Consider the following 22012-nt stretch of genomic DNA (forward strand, 5'->3'; position numbering starts at 1 on the left):
AAAGAAAGCAATACAAAAAATGCACAAAGAATGTTGCAGGATAAAATGGAAACAACATAAAAGTCCACTGATGAAAATTAGCTTAAAAATTTTTAAATATTTATATGAGCTAAACCCACATTTTAACTGAAAATAAATAGCATCATAGATTAAGTGAAAACAAAAGGATAACATCATAGAGAGTATAAGCCCATTTCTTTTAAAAGCAATAATAATAAAAAGAACACATAGTATCTTGTTTGTATGTGAGAGAATAAGCCTAGGGAGAGAGACATAGAATATTAACTGCTATCTTTTAGTGAAAATATGAATGATCTTTATTTTTTCTATATTATCTTTTGAAATTTTCACAACACCTGGAAAAAAATAAAGATTTCTTTTTGTAAAAGCAATCATCTTAAAAGTTCAGTTTTCACAAGCACCAGTGTAATGGCCTGTGGTTCCCAGCACGTTTGCACATTCATCAAGACTGTCAACAGTCTGTCTTTGGATGTGAAGAGAGTGGGTGGTGTGGTGGAAGTGAGGAACCTGGAAGCAGACTGATTTCAATCCCGTTTCTGTTAAATTCTTGTGTAACCTTAGGTAAACCTTTATTCAATTATAAAGCGTCCAATGGATGTTCCTATAGCATTGCTATGACGTGTAGGGAAATTTACTTATGTAAATGGCTGGCATGAGGGGTTTTCAAATGCTAAAACAAAATAGCCCTAATCCACCTAACTATAAGGAACATAAGAATTAAAGACCCAAATCTGGAGTTAAAACACACACACACACACACACACATACACACACACACACACTGTAGCAGCAGACTGTGTGTGGGGGGTGGGGGGTGGTTGGTGTGAGGCAAAAGAGGCACTAAGGGTACAAAATATAAAGAAGCCCTCACTTTCAGGGTCATGCAAGCAGACTAACTCTAATCCCATTTCTAATGCCAAATATTCCAAATGCTTGACCTTACCCTGAAATTGAGCACTTCCTTGTAATTTGCACCTTATGTGCCACTTACCCTAGTCCCTGCCATACATGTAGGTGCATACACACACACACACACACACACACACACACACACACACTGTAGCAGCAGACAGGAAGAGGTATGAATGACAAACAGTTCTCTAGAATGATTGTCAATTCTATGTTTCTTTATCAGTATGTAGAAATGAACTAATTACACTTAATTACACTAAACAAACTGCTCTGTCTTCCGATAGGTGATAGGGAATGATAGAAAAATCTCCCTTTACTCGGACACTATCTCTTCCTTACTTTGCTTCTGCATGATCTCATTCTGTTTCTTTATGGACATTGTCTTCTTGGCATGACCCCAGAATTCCCACATTAGAGTCCATAGGAACTGTATAAAAAATTCCTCTCCAGTGGTCCAGTGCATCTTCTGTACGTCTTCTTACCACAAGCTTCAAGCTTCCCTGTTTGCGAGGTGTGTGTTGGCCTCTATATACTTGAATTCATATATTGCTCCTTCTCGATGTTTCCATTTAAATTTAGTATCCAACTTTGCACATTTGAACTTGTTATTGACCTGGCAACCTCCAAAGATGCTTCTTTTGGTTATTGCCCTACAATTCATGTCTCTGTGATTGGAAGCTGCTAACTCTCCATGCCCAGACTAGGCCCCTGGGATGCCATTGGCTGTGAAGAGGGGTTGGCGTTTGATGAAATTGCAGGAGCATTGCAGGGATTCTAGGGACAATATAGCAATTTAATATGACCATTGGCATACAGGCAAACAGCAAATGCTTCAGTAACAAAACTTGACATGTTTTGATATAGCATGACCCCAAATCAAAAAATTGCTTTGATAAAATATAACATTCTTTCTAAATTTTGGTTTTGAAGATAAAATTAGCAACTTAGCCTTATTAAATTTGGCTTGTATACCATGCAGACTTGTAATATAAATGAAATCTACATGATAATAATTCACCCAATCACTCATTCATTCTCATGAGTTGAAGTAGGTCATTCTGACCTGTGTAGACCAAAAGTTACATTTATATTTCCATTTCAGGCCTAATTCTTTTTTTAAGTAAGAAATTTCCAAAGTACTATATTGGAAAAAAATTTATTCAATGCTGAAAGCAGTTATTTATTTTTGTTCTCACAGAATCATATATTGAAATGCTGTATCTCAAAATATAGACACTAGTTATAAATACTGCAAGCAAAGATGCCCGCCATGGAAATCTGAAAACCTGGGTCTAGCCTCAGGTCTTCCAACAGTTGTGTGACCTCACATGGGAAGCTGCCTTCCTTTGGGTTTGGTAAATACCACTGTAAACTGAGAAAGATAAAACAACATTATCTCTAAGATCCCACCAGTCTAACATGTCTTTTTTCTTAATTTCTAACAGATGTTTGCAAAATATAACAGAGCATTTGGAACTAATTACAAATTCACTGCCCCATAATTGCCATTAATACACAAGGCCATTTTAACTGTTGTAACATATACTTAGTTCCCACAACTAGTACTAACGAAAATCTCACAAAATATGACTTCTTCTACACAGCTCTTCCCAATATGATTTGCTTCTCATTGCCTCCTGGAGTAAATAAAACTGTATTTTATGAAACATGAAAGGACATTTGTGAATATATTACTTTTTATAAAGTTGTATTAATTTAGCAAATTATGTTTGCAAATATAGCTTTTTAAAGCTGATGTTGCTTGTATTTTGTGAATAATTCAATAATTATTTTAGTATTACCATTTATTTCTTTTCAGTGAGAACTCCATGTAACCTAGTATTTTTTTCTTCACTGTCAGATAAGGGAGTTAAAGTAGAAGGTGACAACTGTTTTGGTACTACAAGCATTCGGTTCAGCAATGTGGGCAAAAGACAAACTGACTCTTATAGGTTTCCAATAAATATTCTCTCAATTTGGTAACCACAATCTACTCTGCCACACCCCCACACCATCTGCTTTTACCCTTATGTCTATAGGATGGAAACCAAAACTTTCTACAAATACAAGGAGCAAGTGGGATAAAGAAGAATTCAATCATCATATATTTGAAAAACCTGTTGTAGATTGTCGGTATAATTAGATGGGTGTATTAATCTGAGTTCTCTAGAGAAACAGAACCATTAGGGAATATATTATATATAAAATATTTATTATAAGGAATTGGCTCACATGGTTATGATGACTAGGAAATTCCAAGATCTGTGGTAGGCGAGCTGGAGATCAAGAAAAGCCAATAATATAGTTCCAGTATGAGTGCAGTGGCCTGAGAACCAGGAGAACTAATAGGTGTTAAGTTCCAGTCCAAATCCAAGTCCTAAAGCAGAAGAGTTTGAAGATAGATGAGCAGAGAGAGCAAATTCTTTCTTCGTCAGCTTTTGTGTTCTATTCAGACTTTCAACAGGTTGGATGAGGCCCACCCACATTGGGGAGGGCAGTCTGCTTTACTCTGGCAACCAATTCAAATGCTAATTTCACCCAGAAACGCAATCACAGACACACCCAGCATATTGTTTAACCAAATATCTGGGCAACTCGTGGCCCAATCAAACTGACACATAAAATTAACTATCACAATGGGTCTTAAAATTGTAGGATCCAATTCTACCCATTTGGAGCAAAGAAAGCTGTATTCCAGTGGTGTAAGTACCCAACTCATACAATTGGTGGGAGATCCAGGATCATAACCCGAATTTTTATATTTTATGATATATTATGACATTACATTTTCATTCAACTCTCATTGCCACATATAATTGGCACAGTAGTTCTTTTTAAACTAATTTAAATATGATCTTCTCCATGTTAACGAATCCTGTGTGTGTGTGTGTGTGTGTGTGTGTGTGTGTGTGTGTGTAGGAGCATCATGTTCATGTTTAATAGATATGTAATCTTGAAAAAGTCATTAATATTCTTGAGCCTCAGTTTTTTCATTAGTAAATGAGGATAATAATTGTACGTACCTCATGAGTTTGTTGCAAAGATTAATCAGATCAGTGTATTAAGGGTAAGCTCTTAGAGTGACTGGAGTACAGAGAGTGCTACCTAAGCATTAGCTTTTATGATTATTATTGCTATAAAACTTGATGTTCTCGAGTTTTTCCTTTTTCATCCCCTTAGCTCCATCCCTTTCTGCCCTCCCCACTGGCCAGTGTGTCAGCGGGTCTCCTATCTCTGTTACTGTGTATCTCATTCCCTAAGTGCTCAGGGATTTCACAATCAAGCTCTACTACCACAGCCCAGAAAGGAGAACAGCGTGTCTGAAACGTAAGGGGCAAGGGGGGAAATGGTTTAGACCAATTGGGAGAGGTGGGCAGGGTCCAGATCATATACCCGGCTGTTCTGTCCTGACTACTCTTGGTTAGGTTTTCGCAAAACAGCCAAACCAGCATGTGTGCCCCCATCCCCTGCAGTCTTCAGTTGTTCAGTGCAGCCACACATTCCAGGGTGGACATCATGTTTCCAGATGCTCGCTGCACCTCAGGTCGGCAGCAAGCTGGACTTCAGAGTCATCAGAACTCTCTATGATAGCCTGTGTTTTATTCATATCCATGTGACCGTTGGTTTCTTCTAAATCACCTATTATGATGTTATTTACAACAAGCTGCTGACACAAAGGTCTAGTGAAGCTAACCCTGAGGGGTGTGGCTCTCTCTGACATTCTGCCCCGTGACCCATATTGCTGTGCCACCAGCGCTTGTGACGTGGTTTACTTGGCTGTTGTACATTTATATACCAGAGTGTGGACTGGGCTTATTTTATGAAAATCCATCTCTTCTTTGAAATGATTTATGCATGAAACATTTGAAGTGCTCTTTTTGTCCTCATAAACAAGAATATTTTCTAATGTTTATTTTTGAGAGTTGAGTTTTTCTTACTTAGCAAAACTTTGATATATTATTAAATATATGTGTGTGTATGTGTTGTGAAAATAATCATTGCTGTAATACCTGTGATGATAAAAAATAGAAATATCACCCCTGAACATTGTTTATTGTAAGAAGTACATATAAGGCTCTCCCATGGCTATCATCTTCTTTGAGACATTATCTTACTTAAAATCTATATAGATACATTTATTTTAGAGGAAATAAACATGTGATGCTTAAACTTCAATCAGAATATTTAACTTTTGATAAGGAGTCAAGAACAATCAGGGTGCCTGGGTGGCTCAGTCAGTTAAGTGTCCAACTCTTGATTTCAGCTCAGGTCATGATCTCAGGGTCATGGGATTGAGCCCCACATCTGTGCTGGGCATGGAGCCTGCTTAAGATTCTCTCTCTCTCTCGAGGGGCAGAAGGTATACTGGAGGAAATTATAGCAGAGAACTTCACTAATTTGGGGAAGGAAACAGGCATCAAAATCCAGGAGGCACAGAGAACCCCTCTCAAAATCAATAAAAATAGGTCAACACCCCAACATCTAATAGTAAAACTTATGAGTCTCAGAGACAAAGACAAAATCCTGAAAGCAGCTCGGGAGAAGAGATCTGTAACCTACAATGGTAGAAACATTAGATTGTCAACACACCTATCCACAGAGACCTGGCAAGCCAGAAAGGACTGGCATGATATATTCAGAGCACTAAATGAGAAAACTATGCAGCCAAGAATACTATATCCAGCTAGGCTGTCACTGAAAATAAAAGGAGAGATAAAAAGCTTCCAGGACAAACAAAAACTAAAGGAATTTGCAAACACGAAACCAGCCCTCCAAGAAATATTGAAAGGGGTCCTCTAAGCAAAGAGAGAGCCTAAAAGTAACATAGACCAGAAAGAAAGGAACACAGACAATATACAGTAACAGTCACCTTATAGGCAATACAATGGCACTAAATTCATATCTTTCAATAGTTACCTGAAAGTAAATGGGCTAAATGCCCCAATCAAAAGACAGGCTATCAGATTGGATAAAAAAAACCAAGACCCATCGATATGCTGTCTGCAAGAGACTCATTTTAGATCCAAAGAAACCCCCAGATTGAAAGTGAGGGGGTGGAAAACCATTTACCATTTACCATGCTAATGGACACCAAAAGAAACCTGGGGTGGCAATCCTTATATCAGACAAATTAGATTTTAAACCAAAGACTGTAATAAGAGATGAGGAAGGACACTATATCCTACTTAAAGGGTCTATCCAACAAGAAGATCTAACAATTGTAAATATCTATGCCACTAACATGGGAGCAGCCAATTATATAAGCCAATTAATAACAAAAGCAAAGAAACACATCGACAACAATACAATAATAGTGGGGGACTTTAACACCCCCCTCATTGAAATAGATCATCTAAGCAAAAGATCAACAAGGAAATAAACACTTTAAATGACGCACTGGACCAAATGGACTTCACAGATATATTCAGAACATTCCATCCCAAAGCAACAGAATACACATTCTTCTTTAGTACCCATGGAACATTCTCCAGAATAGATCACATCCTAGGTCACAAATCAGGTCTCAACTGGTACCAAAAGATTGGGATCATTCCCTGCATATTTTCAGACCACAATGCTTTGAAACTAGAACTCAATCACAAGAAGAAAGTCGGAAAGAACTCAAATACATGGAGGCTAAAGAGCATCCTACTAAAGAATGAATGGGTCAACCAGGAAATTAAAGAAGAATTAAAAAAATTCATGGAAACCAATGAAAATGAAAACACAACTGTTCAAAGTCTTTGGGATGCAGCAAAGGCGGTCCTAAGAGGAAAGTACATAGCAATACAAGCTTTCTCAAGAAACAAGAAAGGTCTCAAATACACAACCTCACCCTACACCTAAAGGAGCTAGAGAAAGGACAGCAAATAAAGCCTAAACCCAGCAGGAGAAGAGAAATAATAAAGATCAGAGCAGAAATCAATGAAATCGAAACCAAAAGAACAGTAGAACAGATCAATGAAACTAAGAGCTGGTTCTTTGAAAGAATTAATAAGATCAATAAACCCCTGGTCAGACTTATCAAAGAGAAAAGAGAAAGGACCCAAATAAATAAAATCATGAATGAAAAAGGAGAGATCACAACCAACACCAAAGAAATATAAACAATTATAAGAACATATTGTGAGCAACTCTATGCCAGCAAATTAGATAATCTGGAAGAAATGGGTGTATTCCTAGAGATGTATCAACTACCAAAATTGAACCAGGAAGAAATAGAAAACCTGAACAGACCTATAACCACTAAGGAATTTGAAGCAGTCATCAAAAATCTCCCAACAAACAAAAGCCCAGGGCCAGATGGCTTCCCAGGGGAATTCTACCAAACATTTAAAGAAGAATTAATACCTATTCTTCTGAAACTGTTCCAAAAAATAGAAATGGAAGGAAAACTTCCAAACTCGTTTTATGAGGCCACCATTACCTTGATCCCCAAACCAGACAAAGACCCCCATCAAAAAGGAGAATTACAGACCAATATCCTTGATGAACAAGGATGCAAAAATTCTCACCAAAATACTAGCCAATAGGATCCAACAGTACATTAAAAGGATTATTCACCACGACCAAGTGGGATTTATCCCTGGGCTGCAAGGTTGGTTCAACATCCACAAATCAATCAATGGGATACAATACATTAATAAAAGAAAGAACAAGAACTATATGATCCTCTCAATAGATGCAGCAAAAGCATTTGACAAAGTACAGCATCCTTTCTTGATCAAAACTCTTCAGAGTATAGGGATAGAGGGTACATACCTCAATATCATAAAAGCCATCTATGAAAAACCTACAGCGAATATCATTCTCATGGAGAAAAACTGAGAGCTTTCCCCCTAAGATCAGGAACACGGCAGGGATGTCCACTATCACCACTGCTATTCAACATAGTATTAGAAGTGCTAACCACAGCAATCAGACAACAAAAAGAAATCAAAAGCATCCAAATCATCAAAGAAGAAGTCAAACTCTCACTCTTTGCAGATGATATGATACTTTATGTGGAAAACCCAAAAGTCTCCTCCCCAAAACTGCTAGAACTCATACAGGAATTTAGTAAAGTGGCAGGATATAAAATCAAGGCACAGAAATCAGTGGCATTCCTATACACCAACAACAAGACAGAAGAAAGAGAAATTAAGGAGTCGATCCCATTTAAAACTGCACCCCAAACCATAAGATACCTAGGAATAAATCTAACCAAAGAGGCAAAGGATCTGTACTCAGAAAACTCTAAAATACTCATGAAAGAAATTGAGGAAGACACAAAGAAATGGAAAAACGTTCCATGCTCATGGATTGGAAGAACAAATATTGTGAAGATGTCAATGCCACCTAGAGCAATCTACACATTCAATGCAATCCCTATCAAAATACCATCAACTTTTTCAAAGAAATGGAACAAATAATCCTAAAATTTGTATGGAACTAGAAAAGACCCCGAATAGCCAGAGGAATGTTGAAAAAGAAAAGCAAAGCTGGCGGCATCACAATTCCGGACTTCAAACTCTGTTACAAAGCTGTAATTGTCAAGACAGTATGGTACTGGCACAAAAACAGACATAGAGATCAATGGAACAGAATAGAGAGCCCAGAAATGGACCCTCAACTCTATGGTCAACTAATCTTTGACAAAGCAGGGAAGAATGTCCAAAGGAAAAAAGACAGTCTCTTCAACAAATGGTGTTGGGAAACTTGGACAGCCACATGCAGAAGAATGAAACTGGACCATTTCCTTACACCACACACAAAAATAGACTCAAAATGGATGAAAGACCTAAATGTGAGACAAGAGTCCATCAAAATCCTAAAAGAGAACATAGGCAGCAACCTTGTCAACCTCAGCTGCAGCAACTTCTTCCTAGAAACATCGCCAAAGGCAAGGGAAGCAAGGGCAAAAATGAACTATTGGGACCTCATCAAGATAAAAAGCTTTTGCACAGCACAAGAAACAGTCCACAAAACCAAAAGACAACCGACAGAATGGGAGAAGATATTTGCAAATGACATAGCAGATAAAGGGCTAGTATCCAAAATCTATAAAGAACTTATTAAACTCAACACCCAAAGAACAAATGATCAAATCAAGAAATGAGCAGAAGACATGAACAGACATTTTTCCAAAGAAGACATCCAAATGGTCAACAGACACATGAAAAAGTGCTCAACATCGCTCGGCATCAGGGAAATCCAAATCAAAACCTCAATGAGATACCACCTCACACCAGTCAGAATGGCTAAAGTTAACTAGTCAGGAAACAGATGTTGGCGGGGATGCGGAGAAAGGGGAATCCTCCTACACTGTTGGTGGGAATGCAAGCTGTTGCAACCACTCTGGAAAACAGGATGGAGATTCCTCAAAAAGTTGAAAATAGAGCTACCCTATGATCCAGCAATTGCACTACTGGGCATTTACCCCAAAGATACAAATATAGGGATCCAAAGGGGTACGTGCACCTCGATGTTTATAGCAGCAATGTCCGCAATAGCCAAACTGTGGAAAGAGCCAAGATGTCCATCGACAGATGAATGGATAAAGAAGATGTGGTATATATATATATATACACAATGGAATATTATGCAGCCATCAAAAGGAATGAAATCTTGCCATTTGCAATGACGTGGATGGAACTGGAGGGTATTATGCTGAGTGAAATAAGTCAGTCAGAGAAAGACATGTATCACATGACGTCACTGATATGAGGAATTCTCTTTTTTAAGATTTTATTTATTTATTTGACAGAGAGAAACACAGTGAGAGAGGGAACACAAGCAGGGGGAGTGGGAGAGGAAGAAGCAGGCTTCCTGCTGAGCAGGGAGCCCGATGCGGGGCTCGATCCCAGCACATTGGGATCATGACCTGAGCTGAGGGCAGACGCTTAACAACTGAACCACCCAGGTGCCCCGATATGAGGAATTCTTAATCTCAGGAAACAAACTGAGGGTTGCTGGAGTGGTGGGGGGGTGGGAGGGATGGGGTGGCTGGGTGATAGACACTGGGGAGGGTATGTGCTATGGTGAGCACTGTGAATTGTGTAAGACTGTTGAATCACAGACCTGTACCTATGAAACAAATAATACATTATATATTAAAAAAAGAAGAAGAAGAAGAAGAAGATAGCAGGAGGGGAAGAATGAAGGGGGGGAAATCGGAGGGGGAGATGAACCATGAGAGACTATGGACTCTGAGAAACAAACTGAGGGTTCTAGAGGGGCGGGGGTGGGGGATGGGTTAGCCTGGTGATGGGTATTAAGGAGGGCCTGTACTGCATGGAGCACTGGGTGTTATACACAAACAATGAATCATGGAACACTACATCAAAAACTAATGATGTAATGTATGGTGATTAACATAACATAATAATAGAAAAAAATTAAAAAAAAGAACAAAAAAATGATTCTCTCTCTCTCCCTCTCCCTTTGCCCCTCCCTGCTCTTTCTTTAAAAAAAAAAAAAGAACAATATATCCAAGCACTTATAAGATAATACATGATGTAGTAGTATGTCTATATTTGAGTGTGTATTATTTAATACAGGTACATATAATACATATGTGATATATGTATATACATATGTAACACATATAAACACAGACTTATGTTACATGGCTAAATGGTGTGGTTTGGTCTCTGTAGTTTTCCCTGAAGTAAAAGTTAGTGTATATAAGTATAGTCAGGGAAATAAATTGACCTTAGACTCCTCTTCCCCTGATGGAAGGCTTAGATACGCCTAAAAGATGCTCATGAAGCCCCTGTACTTCCTCTGCCGGCACCCTTAGACAGTTGTTTGTCATTTTCTGTTTCCTTCTACTCTTGTCATTTTCTGTTTGCTTCCATTTGTCTGGCCAACAAATATTTATTGAGCACCTACTTATGTGCCAGAACCTATGATGGACCCTGGGGTGAACAAGGAAAATGCAGCTTACTCCTCAAATTGCTGACACTTGGACAAATATATATATATATATATAGTAAATACACAAATGTTGTCATTAGAGATTGTAATAAGACCTATGGAAGAAACACAGAGATTGTACTAAGAGTGTACTAAGATAGAGATTGTGATGAGGGTGGGAGTAGGGTGATTCTTTAGATGAGATGGTCAGGGTGGTCTGCATGAGAATGGACACTGAGCCAAGACCTGAAGAATGAAAGTAAAGCAGCATTTCAAGATTTAGCAGAACAACATTAGAAATGAAAGGAACAGCCAGTAAAAAGGTTTGCAAAGAAGAAAGGATGCCAGTGTGTCTGGAACATTGGGTCGAGAGGAAGATGAGACCGGTGAAATAAGGGGGAGACATAAATATGTAGAGCTTTGTAGGCCACAGTGAGAAGCTGAGACTTTACCCTAAAAGCACTGGGAAAGAATGTGATAGGGATAGATTGCTTGGGATAGAATGTGATCTTATTCACATTTTTAAAAGATCTCTCCTGATACTATGTGAAGAATGGATTGAAAAGAGACAAGAATGGAAATAGGAATGCTATAATAGTATCCCAAGAAATAGATGATGGTAGCTGCACTTGGTGCTGGCAGTGGAGATAAGAATAAAATGGGAAGATTTCTTGTATATTTGGAAGTGGAACTGACAGATCTTGAGGATGGAGTGGATACGGTAGATGAGAGAGAGAAAGGATTCACAGGTGCTTCCCAGGTTGTTACCTTTTGCGATTGGACAACTCTTAGTTCAATTTACTAAAATGAGAAACTTAGAAGAATAAAGATTTAAGAATAATCACAATCTCAATTTTGGACATATTAAATTTGAGATTCCTTTTAGACATCCCCTTGGAGATATCAGGTAAGCAGTTAGACACATGAGTCTGTGGGACTCAGGGGAAAGACTTCGGCTGGAGGTAGACATTTGAGAAGCATCAGCCTATAAAGAGTGTGTAAAGCCTGGGACTGAATAAATATTTCCTTAGAGATAGATTGAAAATAGAAAGTGTCCAGGAAGAGACCCTGAATCCCATCAGCATTTAGAAGATGGTTGTAAGAAGAGTCAGCAAAGGAAGTGAGAAGGAGAAGCTGGAGAAAATCTGGAAGCATATGATGCCACAGAAGCTAAGGGTAGAAAAGTTTCAAGAAGGAAAATGTAGTCAACTGTGCCAACTAGCTGCTGAGAATGAGGTGAGGATATGCATGTGTCTGTTGGACCTGGCACTTGGAGGTCATTGGTGAGCTGGACAAGATTGAGTCAGTGTCCGATGAGAGTGGTTGAAGAATGAAATAGAGATAAGGATTAAGCAGAGACTATAGAGGATTTACTTGAAAATATTTCGTGAGATGGGGAAAAAAGACCTGAGCCATTGGTAGAGAGAGATGGGGACTCTCTGAAGATCTGGTTTTCAAGATGGCATATATGTATATATACTTGTGGGAATAATCCAGTAGCGAGGAAGGAACTCTTGATGTGGAAGACAGAAGAAGAAGAAAACTCTTGAGACTGTGTCAGGGGATGGGAGGACCAGTGGAGAGATTTGCCTTTGATAAAAACAGGAAAGGACTGAGGGGCAGAGATGGTGCCTTCATAACCATTTATGCCCAGTGTGTACAGTACTTGACATATATTAGAAGCTCAGTAAATATTTGCTGAGGGAATCAAGTAAACATCCATTCCAAGCCAGGGAAACAAACCAGCAGCAGGCCCAAGGAAAGAGTCAAGCTAGAGAGAAGGACATGACTTACTCATACTCCTTGAGTAGTTATTGCTTATTTTATAATGTGTTGTGATCCTGACCAGACAACTTAGTTACATTTTTTAAATCATGCTTGATTTTTTTTAAATGTGAAGACAGAGTCTATGTGGCATTTAATTTAGTCTTTAGTTTATTTAGTGGTTATTATGATCTCCTAACAATGTAAATTCTCAAATGGTGTTTTCTATCTTGGTAATGCATTTTCAGATCCATAGCAGGAGTCTAATAATTTGTTGATAAGCATGTAATTTTCTGTAGTTTTCATGTCTTCAGAGCTGATAAAATTATTGATTATAATAAACCAAAACACCTATTTACAAATCATACATCTACTTGGCCTTAAAGATGTATATTGGCACTTGGTAAGATCTAATTCACTGTCAATGTTTACAAGGCTAGGAAAACTGTAATGTAAAAAATATGCCTGTATACTCTGGTGAGGTTCACATAAACCCACCTTTTTATGCCTATCTCAGGATGTTTAGATGAAATGGAAGATAGATTATCTGTTTTTAAAAACCTAATAATAACATTTTGGGGCACCTGGGTGGCTCAGTCAGTTAAGCATCCAACTCTTATTTCAGCTCAGGTCATGATCTCAGGGTCATGGGTTGGAGCCCCGCATTGGGCTCCATGCTCAGGAGGAATCTGCTTGTCCCTCTCCCTCTGCTCTTCCCCCTCTCACACACACACACTCTCTCTTTCTCTCTCTCTCTCTCAAATATAAATAAATAAATAAATAAATAAATAAATAAATAAATAAATAAATAAAATCTAATAAATGCATTTTGAGCATAGAGGACTCAATAATTTGTTTTTGAAGATTTGTTATTAAGCGATTATCTTCCTCAAAATATATGGCAGCCAGCAGTACTCAAAAATTGAACATTATAAAGAAAGCATATCAAATAAAATACTTTTGCCTACCAGAAATATTTAAGATTTTTGTTTCTTTTTCCATCAAGAATGATTCTACTGATGTTAATAAATTATGAAATTTGATCATTGCATTTGGAGTAAAGGGAATAATAAATTTCAAGTTTCTCATATATTTCTCTAGGTTAATGTAATACAAACAGAAATGATACATACAATCTAATGGTTATATGAATAATGAATGCTGCTGTATTTTTATTATATGGTAATACAAAATTGAAAAATAATATATTCAGTAAAGTTCTGATGAGTTAGTAACAAATGTGAATTTATTCTCACACATTCAGTGAATGAACTTTTATGTTGTTTCTTGTTTCATTCTGGACTTACTGTGAAGTTTTTATTTGTAGCTTGTTAGGAAATTATTAAAGATTGATCTCATGTCTTATTATTCCGTTCTGAAGCTATTCCAACATCTTGGTTATTTATTTGAACTTTCTTGAGATTCTGAGTGATACGAATGGTCACCATCTTTAGAAGGGATTTCAGCCTAGGGAATAGGAGATTTAATTTAATTTAAATCAGGAAGGCGGTGTGTGTCACAAAAGAGCCCCCAAAGAAGGGTCATTTAAGCTGAGACCTGAATAGTGACAAAGAGTAAGGCAATTGAAAAGTGACAAAGAGAATAGCATGTTGGAGTATGTGGTAGCCCTAAAGTCAAAAGAAACCCATATTGTCATAGTCATACCAGTGTGGTCATAAGACTTGCATTGTAACAGATTACTGGCAGTCTCCCTTCTGCCCACCTCCCCATACACCAGCACCGGCTATTAACCAGATCTTAGGCTTCTTCAATTTTCCCACCTTGATACTTGTTGAGAATCCCTAGAGGACATTAGATTTCTCATGCACACAAAAATGTCTTCTGTCCTTGCTCCCTGGAGTCATCTGTTCTGGGGTCTCCTATGTCTCGAAGTTGCCATAGCTGTCAGTAGTGCTGATATCTGCCTCCGTCTGTATGAGGCTTCCAGCACTGATGCTCATGCCATTGATACCTGCACCGAGGACACTGTTCACTGATTACTGCCGAGTTTCCTCATTGAGGACCTATGCGCACTGATTAGCTGACTGAGCCCTCCGTGGGCTGAGGCTCTGTTCTGTACAATGCCAAAGAAAGGGACTCTCTCTCCTGCCCTCCTTCCACCATTCCTGTGTGTTCCTTGGTTGTGTATGTGCCCAAATGATGTTTTGTTTTGATTTGTTTTGTTTTATTTCAGGCTCAACTTGTCCAGAGTTCTGGTATGAGTCTAGACCTCCTCTTCCATTTCACTGAGTCCACTGTACTTAAATCCCTCTTTTGAGACCTAATCTTCGATTTCCTTTGCACAGTTTTCTTCCCAAGATGCTCCGTAGTCTCTCATGTAGATAGACACATAGTTATTTTAGGTCTTGAGGGTTCTAGTTATGCCGGATTTCCTGAATCCACAGGTAGACACACCATTAATTCCAGCCATGGTCATTCTCACGTTACTTCTATATTTTTGGCATCTTAAGTTTCTCAACAGACATCTTTACAAAAAGTTTTTCAATAATGTGATTACATGTGGATTTCTAAAATTCCGTGTTTGATTCCAGAATCTTCATCTGGTCCTTATGAGGTGATCCAGGGACAATATATCTGGCTAAACTAACCATCCTCATCTTCTTCATCCCTTTGAACATTGATAAGTAGTTCATTAGTAAAGAAATGCAATTACCTTGTGAATATTATATGAGTTGCTATGTGTATAAAATTCAGTGTAAATTATAATTTAAATAAAATGACAGTAAAGTTCACCAAGAGACAAAGCATCATTTTCCATACTAAACAGAGTGAGTCTAGCTAGCCCTTGCTTACCTTCTGCAGAATGGCCACATGACTTAAAAAGACAACTGGATTTAGAATAAGAAGGCCTGGTTATGAACCCTGATTTTGCCACTTATTGGTTGACATTTAAGGTTTTTGAATTTCAGTTTCCTTATCTGTGAAATAGGGCAAAACTATCTGGCCAGCCTAGTACTAAAAAATAATGAGTGGTAACATATATTGGATGCATACTAGTTTCCAGGCAACGTGCTAAGCATGTTAAAGCTTTATCTCAATTAACCCCCACAACAACCCTCCAAGGAAGGTACCAAAAAATGACCTTGCACACAAAAACTTGCACATTGGTGTTTATAGCAGCTTTATTCATAACTGTCCAAACTTGGAGGCAATGTAGATATCCTTTATAGGTGAACAGATAAATTGTCGTACATTCAGACAATGGAATATTATTCAGTGCTAAAAAGAAATGAGAAAAAGCCATGAAAAGACATGGAGGAAACTTAAATTCTTATTACCAAGTGAAAGAAGCCAATCAGAGAAGGCTACATACCCTATGATTCCAACTATATGGCATTCTGGAAAAGGCAAAAACTATGGAAACAGTAAAAAGATCAGTGATTGCCAGGGATTTAGGGAAAAGGAAGGGATGAATGGATGGAGCACAGAAGATTTTTAGAGCAGTGAAAATATATCACTATACATTTGTCCAAACCTATAGAATGTGCAACACCAAGAGTGAACCCTCATGTATACTATGAAGTTAGGTGACGAGGATGTGTCCATATAGTTTCATCAGTTGTAACAAATGTACCACTCCGGTGGAGGGTGTTGATAATGGGGTAGACTAGCATGTGTGGAGGCAGGAGGTATATGGGAAACCTCTGTAACTTCTACTCAATTTTGCTGAGAATCTAAAACTGCTCCAAAAAAAAAAAAAAAAAAGTCTTAAAAAAAATACTGACCTTGATAGTGGTTAAATAACTAACCCAAAGTCATCCAGCTAATAAGTGGAATAACTAGACTTCAGAACCAAACCATCTGACTCCAAATTGCTGCACTTAACTGGTGTGCTATACTGAATGGGAGATAATGTTCATATGTACATCAGTGGTATCAACTCTGAAATCACTGTGGTTACTTTTCTCTGAAATATGTGGTTGAAGCTAGTCATTTCTCAAAAAAAAAAAACAACTGCATTCTCTGTAACTGTCAACTGATACCATTTCCCAGACACACATGGTGATTTTAAATTTTAAAAATCCTGGAAACTAGTCCAACAATGTAACATTTTATTCAAAAACCATTACTCACAATTATTTTAATGTCTTTATATCCCTTTACAGATTTTAACATATTTATAGTTATAAAGTATACAGCTTTGCATTATGCTTATTTCACTGAATATTATGTACTTGTTTTATTCATTTGTTCATTCAAAAGATATTATTGAGCTTCTTTTTTTTTAAAGATTTTATTTATTTATTTGACAGAGAGAGACACAGTGAGAACACAAGGGGTGGGGTGGGAGAGGGAGAAGCAGGCTTCCTGCTGAGCAGGGAGCCTGATGCAGGACTTGATCCTCGGACTCCGGGATCATGACCTGAGCCAAAGGCAGACACTTAACAGACTGAGCCACTCAGATGCCCCTATTATTGAGCTTCTAACATAAGCCAGGCATTGTCTAGATGCTGTGAATCATCAGGAAGCAAAATAGCCAGTACCCTGCTATCTTAAATAATACCTTCTAATAAGGAGAGAATATTATATATCAATGATGGAAAGTGCTGAGGAAAAACAAATAAATGAAGCAGGGTCTGGAGGGAGACAGTGACAGGCAAGGTGATACTTTAAAATAGTCTGATTAGGGAAGGCATCTCTGAAAAAGTAGTGTTTGAGTAGAGACCTGAGTGAAATGAGGGTGTGAACCCTGCATATATCTCAGGGAGACTGTTCCTGATAGTGAGACAGTATATACAAAAGCCCGGAGGTCACAGGGAGCTTGCTGTGTTTGAAGAGCAGCAAGGAGACCAGAATGGAAGGAGTGAAATGAGGGGAAGAAAGGTAGAAGATGGAGGCTGAAATGGGGGGTAAGAATGGAGAGGGGAAAGGAGGATGCTGTTAGGGCAATCAAGTAGAGCCTCTGGAGGGTTTTCTAGGAAAGTACTGACATGATGTAATTTATGGCTTAAAAAATGAATCTGGCTTTGTGCAGAAGATAATCTATAGGGGTAGAGTGGAAGCAGAGAGCCCAGTTAGGAAGCTATAGTCAAAACCCAAGTGACAGATGATGGGAGTTAGGGTGATAATGGTGGAGGTCATGAGAAGTGGTCTTCAGAATATTGTTCGGAGGTAGAGCTAATTGGATTTGCCAGCTGTTGTGGGTCCTGGGAGAAAGAAAGGAAGCAAAATCATGCCCGGTTTTTTAACCTGAGCACACACAAGATTGAAGTTGTCAGTTACAGAGAGGAAAAAAAATAAAGGAGGAACAGATCTGGGGTGGAGGTAGGTAGGGTAGGAATCATGAGTTCAGTGTAGACAAGATCCAGTTAGTCATTGTGCTGGTCTTAGTCTATCAATAACCAAGCTTGTGGTTGAACTGGCCCTTGTAGTTCTTATTATGATTGCAAGATGCCCTTCAGTGATAACCATCAGGAAAGTTTGAAAAAATAAAGGTTGATTACTGATAGGACCTGGAAATTACACAGCACACCTGGGGTCACACAGTAAGCTTATGTGGAGAGGGAAAGAGAGCATGGGCCTAGGGTTCTGCCTTTGTGGGTAGGGGTAGGGTAGGGGCCTAGGGTTTCATGACTTATTCTTTATTGATAAATTTAAAACATATGAATGGGAAGAGAAAAAACAAGTGCCCCAAATGGTCAATTGTTGAAATCAACCAAGATCTCAAAGACAAGGAGTCTCAGTAAGGGGGAGGCAGCCTTGCTCTTTTTCTAGTGATGTGGCTGGCAATGTGTTTATTGGAGTTTGCCACCTTGGAAGTGGGTGCCTCTTTGAAGCGGACGCATCAGCAGTCAAAGCCCAAGTCAGGCACTTGCATTACAAGAAAGAAAGAAAAAAAAAACCGTCAGGGTTTCCACTACCATCATCCAAGTGGGCATGTGAAGTATGCAACTAGATATACAAGTCCTCTGAGAGTGAGGTCCTAGTTAATTTGAGACTGTACTTAGAAAAAAGGAAGGGATGAAGAATTGAGCATATAACCCTTCAACGTAGAGAAGTCAGGAAGATTTGAAAGGGAGTGACTGGTGAGTGAGAAGCAAAACTGAGAAGATATGGCCTCCTGAAAAGGAAGCCTGGTAAGGAAAGTATCAAGGGAGGAAGAAGGAATCATCTATGGCAAAGGCTGCTGATAGGTCGAGCAAGAAGACTGAGACTTGACCATTGGATGTAGCAATGATGGTTTAGTGTAACAGGAGCTGATATAGGGAGAAAGGCAGGTGGAACTAAGGAACTGGAAACAACAAATACAGACAACTCTTGAGACCTTTGTTTGAAAGGAGAATAAGGAAAAGGGATGATGGCCAGGCAAGGAGATCTTTTGGTTTGTTTGGCTTTTAATATGAGAAATATTATAGCAGAAAGATTGAAGGCAGATTAGAAAGACCCACTAGAGAGGGTCAACTAATGATGCAGGAAATGGGGAGAGAATTACACAATTAACCTCCTGTTGATGCACCATAATGAACTTATCCTCTTTGCACTGATGTTCATTTAAGTTGCTCCTGATTTTTTATATAATGTTGCAAAGAAAGTCCTTGTGTCTGTTTATTTTTATTCATTGAAATCACTTCCTTAAGATAAATATGCATGTGGGGGATTACTAGATCAAAGATCATGAACATTTTTTAAGACTCTCGACAGTGCACTATTCCTTTAAAAAATCAAGTTACCATGCCTCAGTAATGTATAAATGATTGTTTTATTGCAGCCTCGCTAGCTATGCCATATATCTTGAGGCCATAGTTCATGAAATCCCTATAGTATTTCAACTGCCCTTATTCTAACAGACTGATAGCACCTTAAAGACAGAAATCATGTCTTAAGTATCTTTGCTCCCTCCTATTTTCAGACCAAATATTTCATTACTACTAATAATTACAAGTCATTTATCTGAAATCCCTCTGTGTTAAGTCATAATGGTATGCATATGGTGAAGTGGAAAAAAAATATCACCAATTATGGAGTCAGACCAACCTGTATTTGAATACCAGATTCATTACTTGGGCTTTACTTAAATCACTTTAAATTCCCCATTGGTAAAAATATTAATAATAATCCCTGCTTTCTAAGTTGTGATGAAGGTTGAAAGGAGATCTGTAAAGTCCCTAGCACAGAGTAGGAAAATTTTGGAGGAAATAGTGGGACTTACAGAAAAACTTTCTCATGAAAATATCTTGTAAACATATCATTTTTAAAAGACAGAAAGAAATGAGAATCCTTCACACAACACACCTTGTCTATAGTCCACAAAGTTCTCATCTTACAGTTTTGTGAATCACCATAAAAAAAATCCCCATGAATTTCAATTCTGGTAAACTGTAGAAACAGCAAGCACCTGGGATGTCTCTTGGGAAGGCACAGGCTGCTACAGTAGACCTGGGATCAGCAATGTCTCTAGAAATAGTATCAGGCAGTTACCTCCAGGTGGTGAAATGAGGCTTCATCTCAACACACAAGCTTAGAAAGCTTGATGATTAGTCCAGCTTGCTATGGTGAGGAAAGAACACAGAGAGCACAAATGGAAGTCGAACTCATCACAACACCCAGTCACTTTCCAAACAGGTAAGTGAATCTTTCATGACATTAATGGTGTGAGGTTAGGAGGGTAAATATTGAGATTTCTGTCTGTATCTGTTCATGTGGCTGGATAGGAGTGAGTCAGCAGAGAATCTTTGTGATATCTAGGGAAATATATTTAGCCTCAAAGTTGGAAATGTAAAGGAAATGCCATGCAATTATTCAACCTCTCTAAATAGTAAAGACCCTACCACGATCATAAGAAGCTTCTCGTAAAATTTGTATCTACCCTAAAGAGAATGGAATACAAATATATCCACTTAGACAGAACTGAAAAATATATGAAAGACACTGAGTGGATATTTTCTTAGTTGTGTTTCATGTAGTTCTCACATTGACATTGGGGAAAGGATGACCTAGCTTGCATTTATGGTCACTAGAAAGGGAAAGGTTAAGTAGACTAAGTCACTAAATCTAGATTTTTTTAAATTATAACTGCATCTTGGGGACCCTGCCCTTGCATGCAGACTTCACTAAAAGACTAGTCAGTATCTTCCATTGTAATCGGATGTGGGGACCAATGAATGAAAGTTAGTGACATGAGACCTCCCAGGCCTAATTCCCAACTGGGGACCTGAGCTTTGTTGTTTTCCACCAGTAAACCAAGAACCTTATTATTAAAGCTTGACTGTCCTCATAAGAATTGTGGCTCTCATTAAAAATTTATGTATGAATTCATTAGTTTTTCTGTACAGTGCTGTCTTCAGATGAAAAATCTCACAAAATATTTAGTTCACTTAAGTTTATTTCAAAAAATAAGCATTGCATTTAGAATTTAGTTTGAGTGTTTAAAAATAATATAGTGGTTCTGGTGTTGGTACAAAGTTATGAATAATTCTGATTTTATCTGCGGTCTGTGATGATGAATAACGAAGTCAAAAAATAGTGCATCTGGTGTTTCAATTCATCTTAATAAAAAAATTGGTCTAACTTCCTGTCTGATTCAATATTGTAGAAAACAGTCATCAAGATGGCCCAAATATATCATTTGATTCAAGAAGTCAATCTCTATTTACCATGAAATATAGGGATGTCAGATTTTTTTTTTAGTATGTCTGCTGTGTGAAATATGAGCAGATAATAATACCAAATGATGGCTTGACAATAATTTCAAAGCAGGATTTAGGATTTAGAAGCAGGATTTTAGACTAAAGAGAAATAAAAGTTGTTAGTGATTTTCTTTTAATGTCTAGTACATAGATACTTTTTAATGTGAGGAGGAGTAACATGTTTAAATCTGTCATTTAATAGAATTTAAAGCCTTAAAGAAGATGTGGCTTCTTAATTTTCATACCAAAATATCTTCCCCAACAGCTTCCATAATCTTAAATTTATTTCTTAAATTGCTAGCGTGAATTACTCAGATGATAACTGATGCTGGGTTGTGTTGTATGAAATTAGCCATTTCTATATTTAGCTGTAACAGGAGAAATAAGTTTATATAGTCTCCTTTGTTTTTCTGATCAATCCATGCACTTGTATTTAACAATTTAATAATTAGATCAGATATAGCAATCCTAATAAATAGCATGGCCCCCATCATGCTAAAAGAAAAAAGAAAACAAAACAAAAAACAAGAGTATTACAGGAAGTACTGGGAAGACATAACAGATGAAATTGGCTAGGTCATGCTGTGCATCAAAGGTATGCCGCAGACAACATCACTCAGAGTCTTTCTTTTCTAGAAATGAGATGGTCCTCAGGATGCTAAAAACTAAAATAACACATTGTGGAAAATTATATGCTTATTATTATTTTGCTATCTCTTCCTGCAGATGAAAAAACCACAAGAACATTGACTAAAATGTATCCCATATTC

The 22012-nt window shown here is 37.9% G+C and overlaps 1 protein-coding gene and 1 long non-coding RNA gene across 2 annotated transcripts in view; one reads left to right on the forward strand and one right to left on the reverse strand.

The window, feature by feature from the left end:
- The window catches only part of PTPRR (protein tyrosine phosphatase receptor type R), a 241109-nt gene that overhangs the window by 98795 nt on the left and 120302 nt on the right, over positions 1-22012 (forward strand).
- Positions 1620-4462, reverse strand: LOC113922962. Its single transcript, XR_003520123.1, has 3 exons — positions 4327-4462; positions 3166-3310; positions 1620-1707 (listed from the first exon to the last, which is right to left on the reverse strand). It is a non-coding gene; the product is annotated as an uncharacterized LOC113922962 (long non-coding RNA).

This window comes from Zalophus californianus, chromosome 9 (genome assembly GCF_009762305.2).
Source record: "Zalophus californianus isolate mZalCal1 chromosome 9, mZalCal1.pri.v2, whole genome shotgun sequence".
NCBI classification, from domain to species: Eukaryota; Metazoa; Chordata; class Mammalia; order Carnivora; family Otariidae; genus Zalophus; species Zalophus californianus.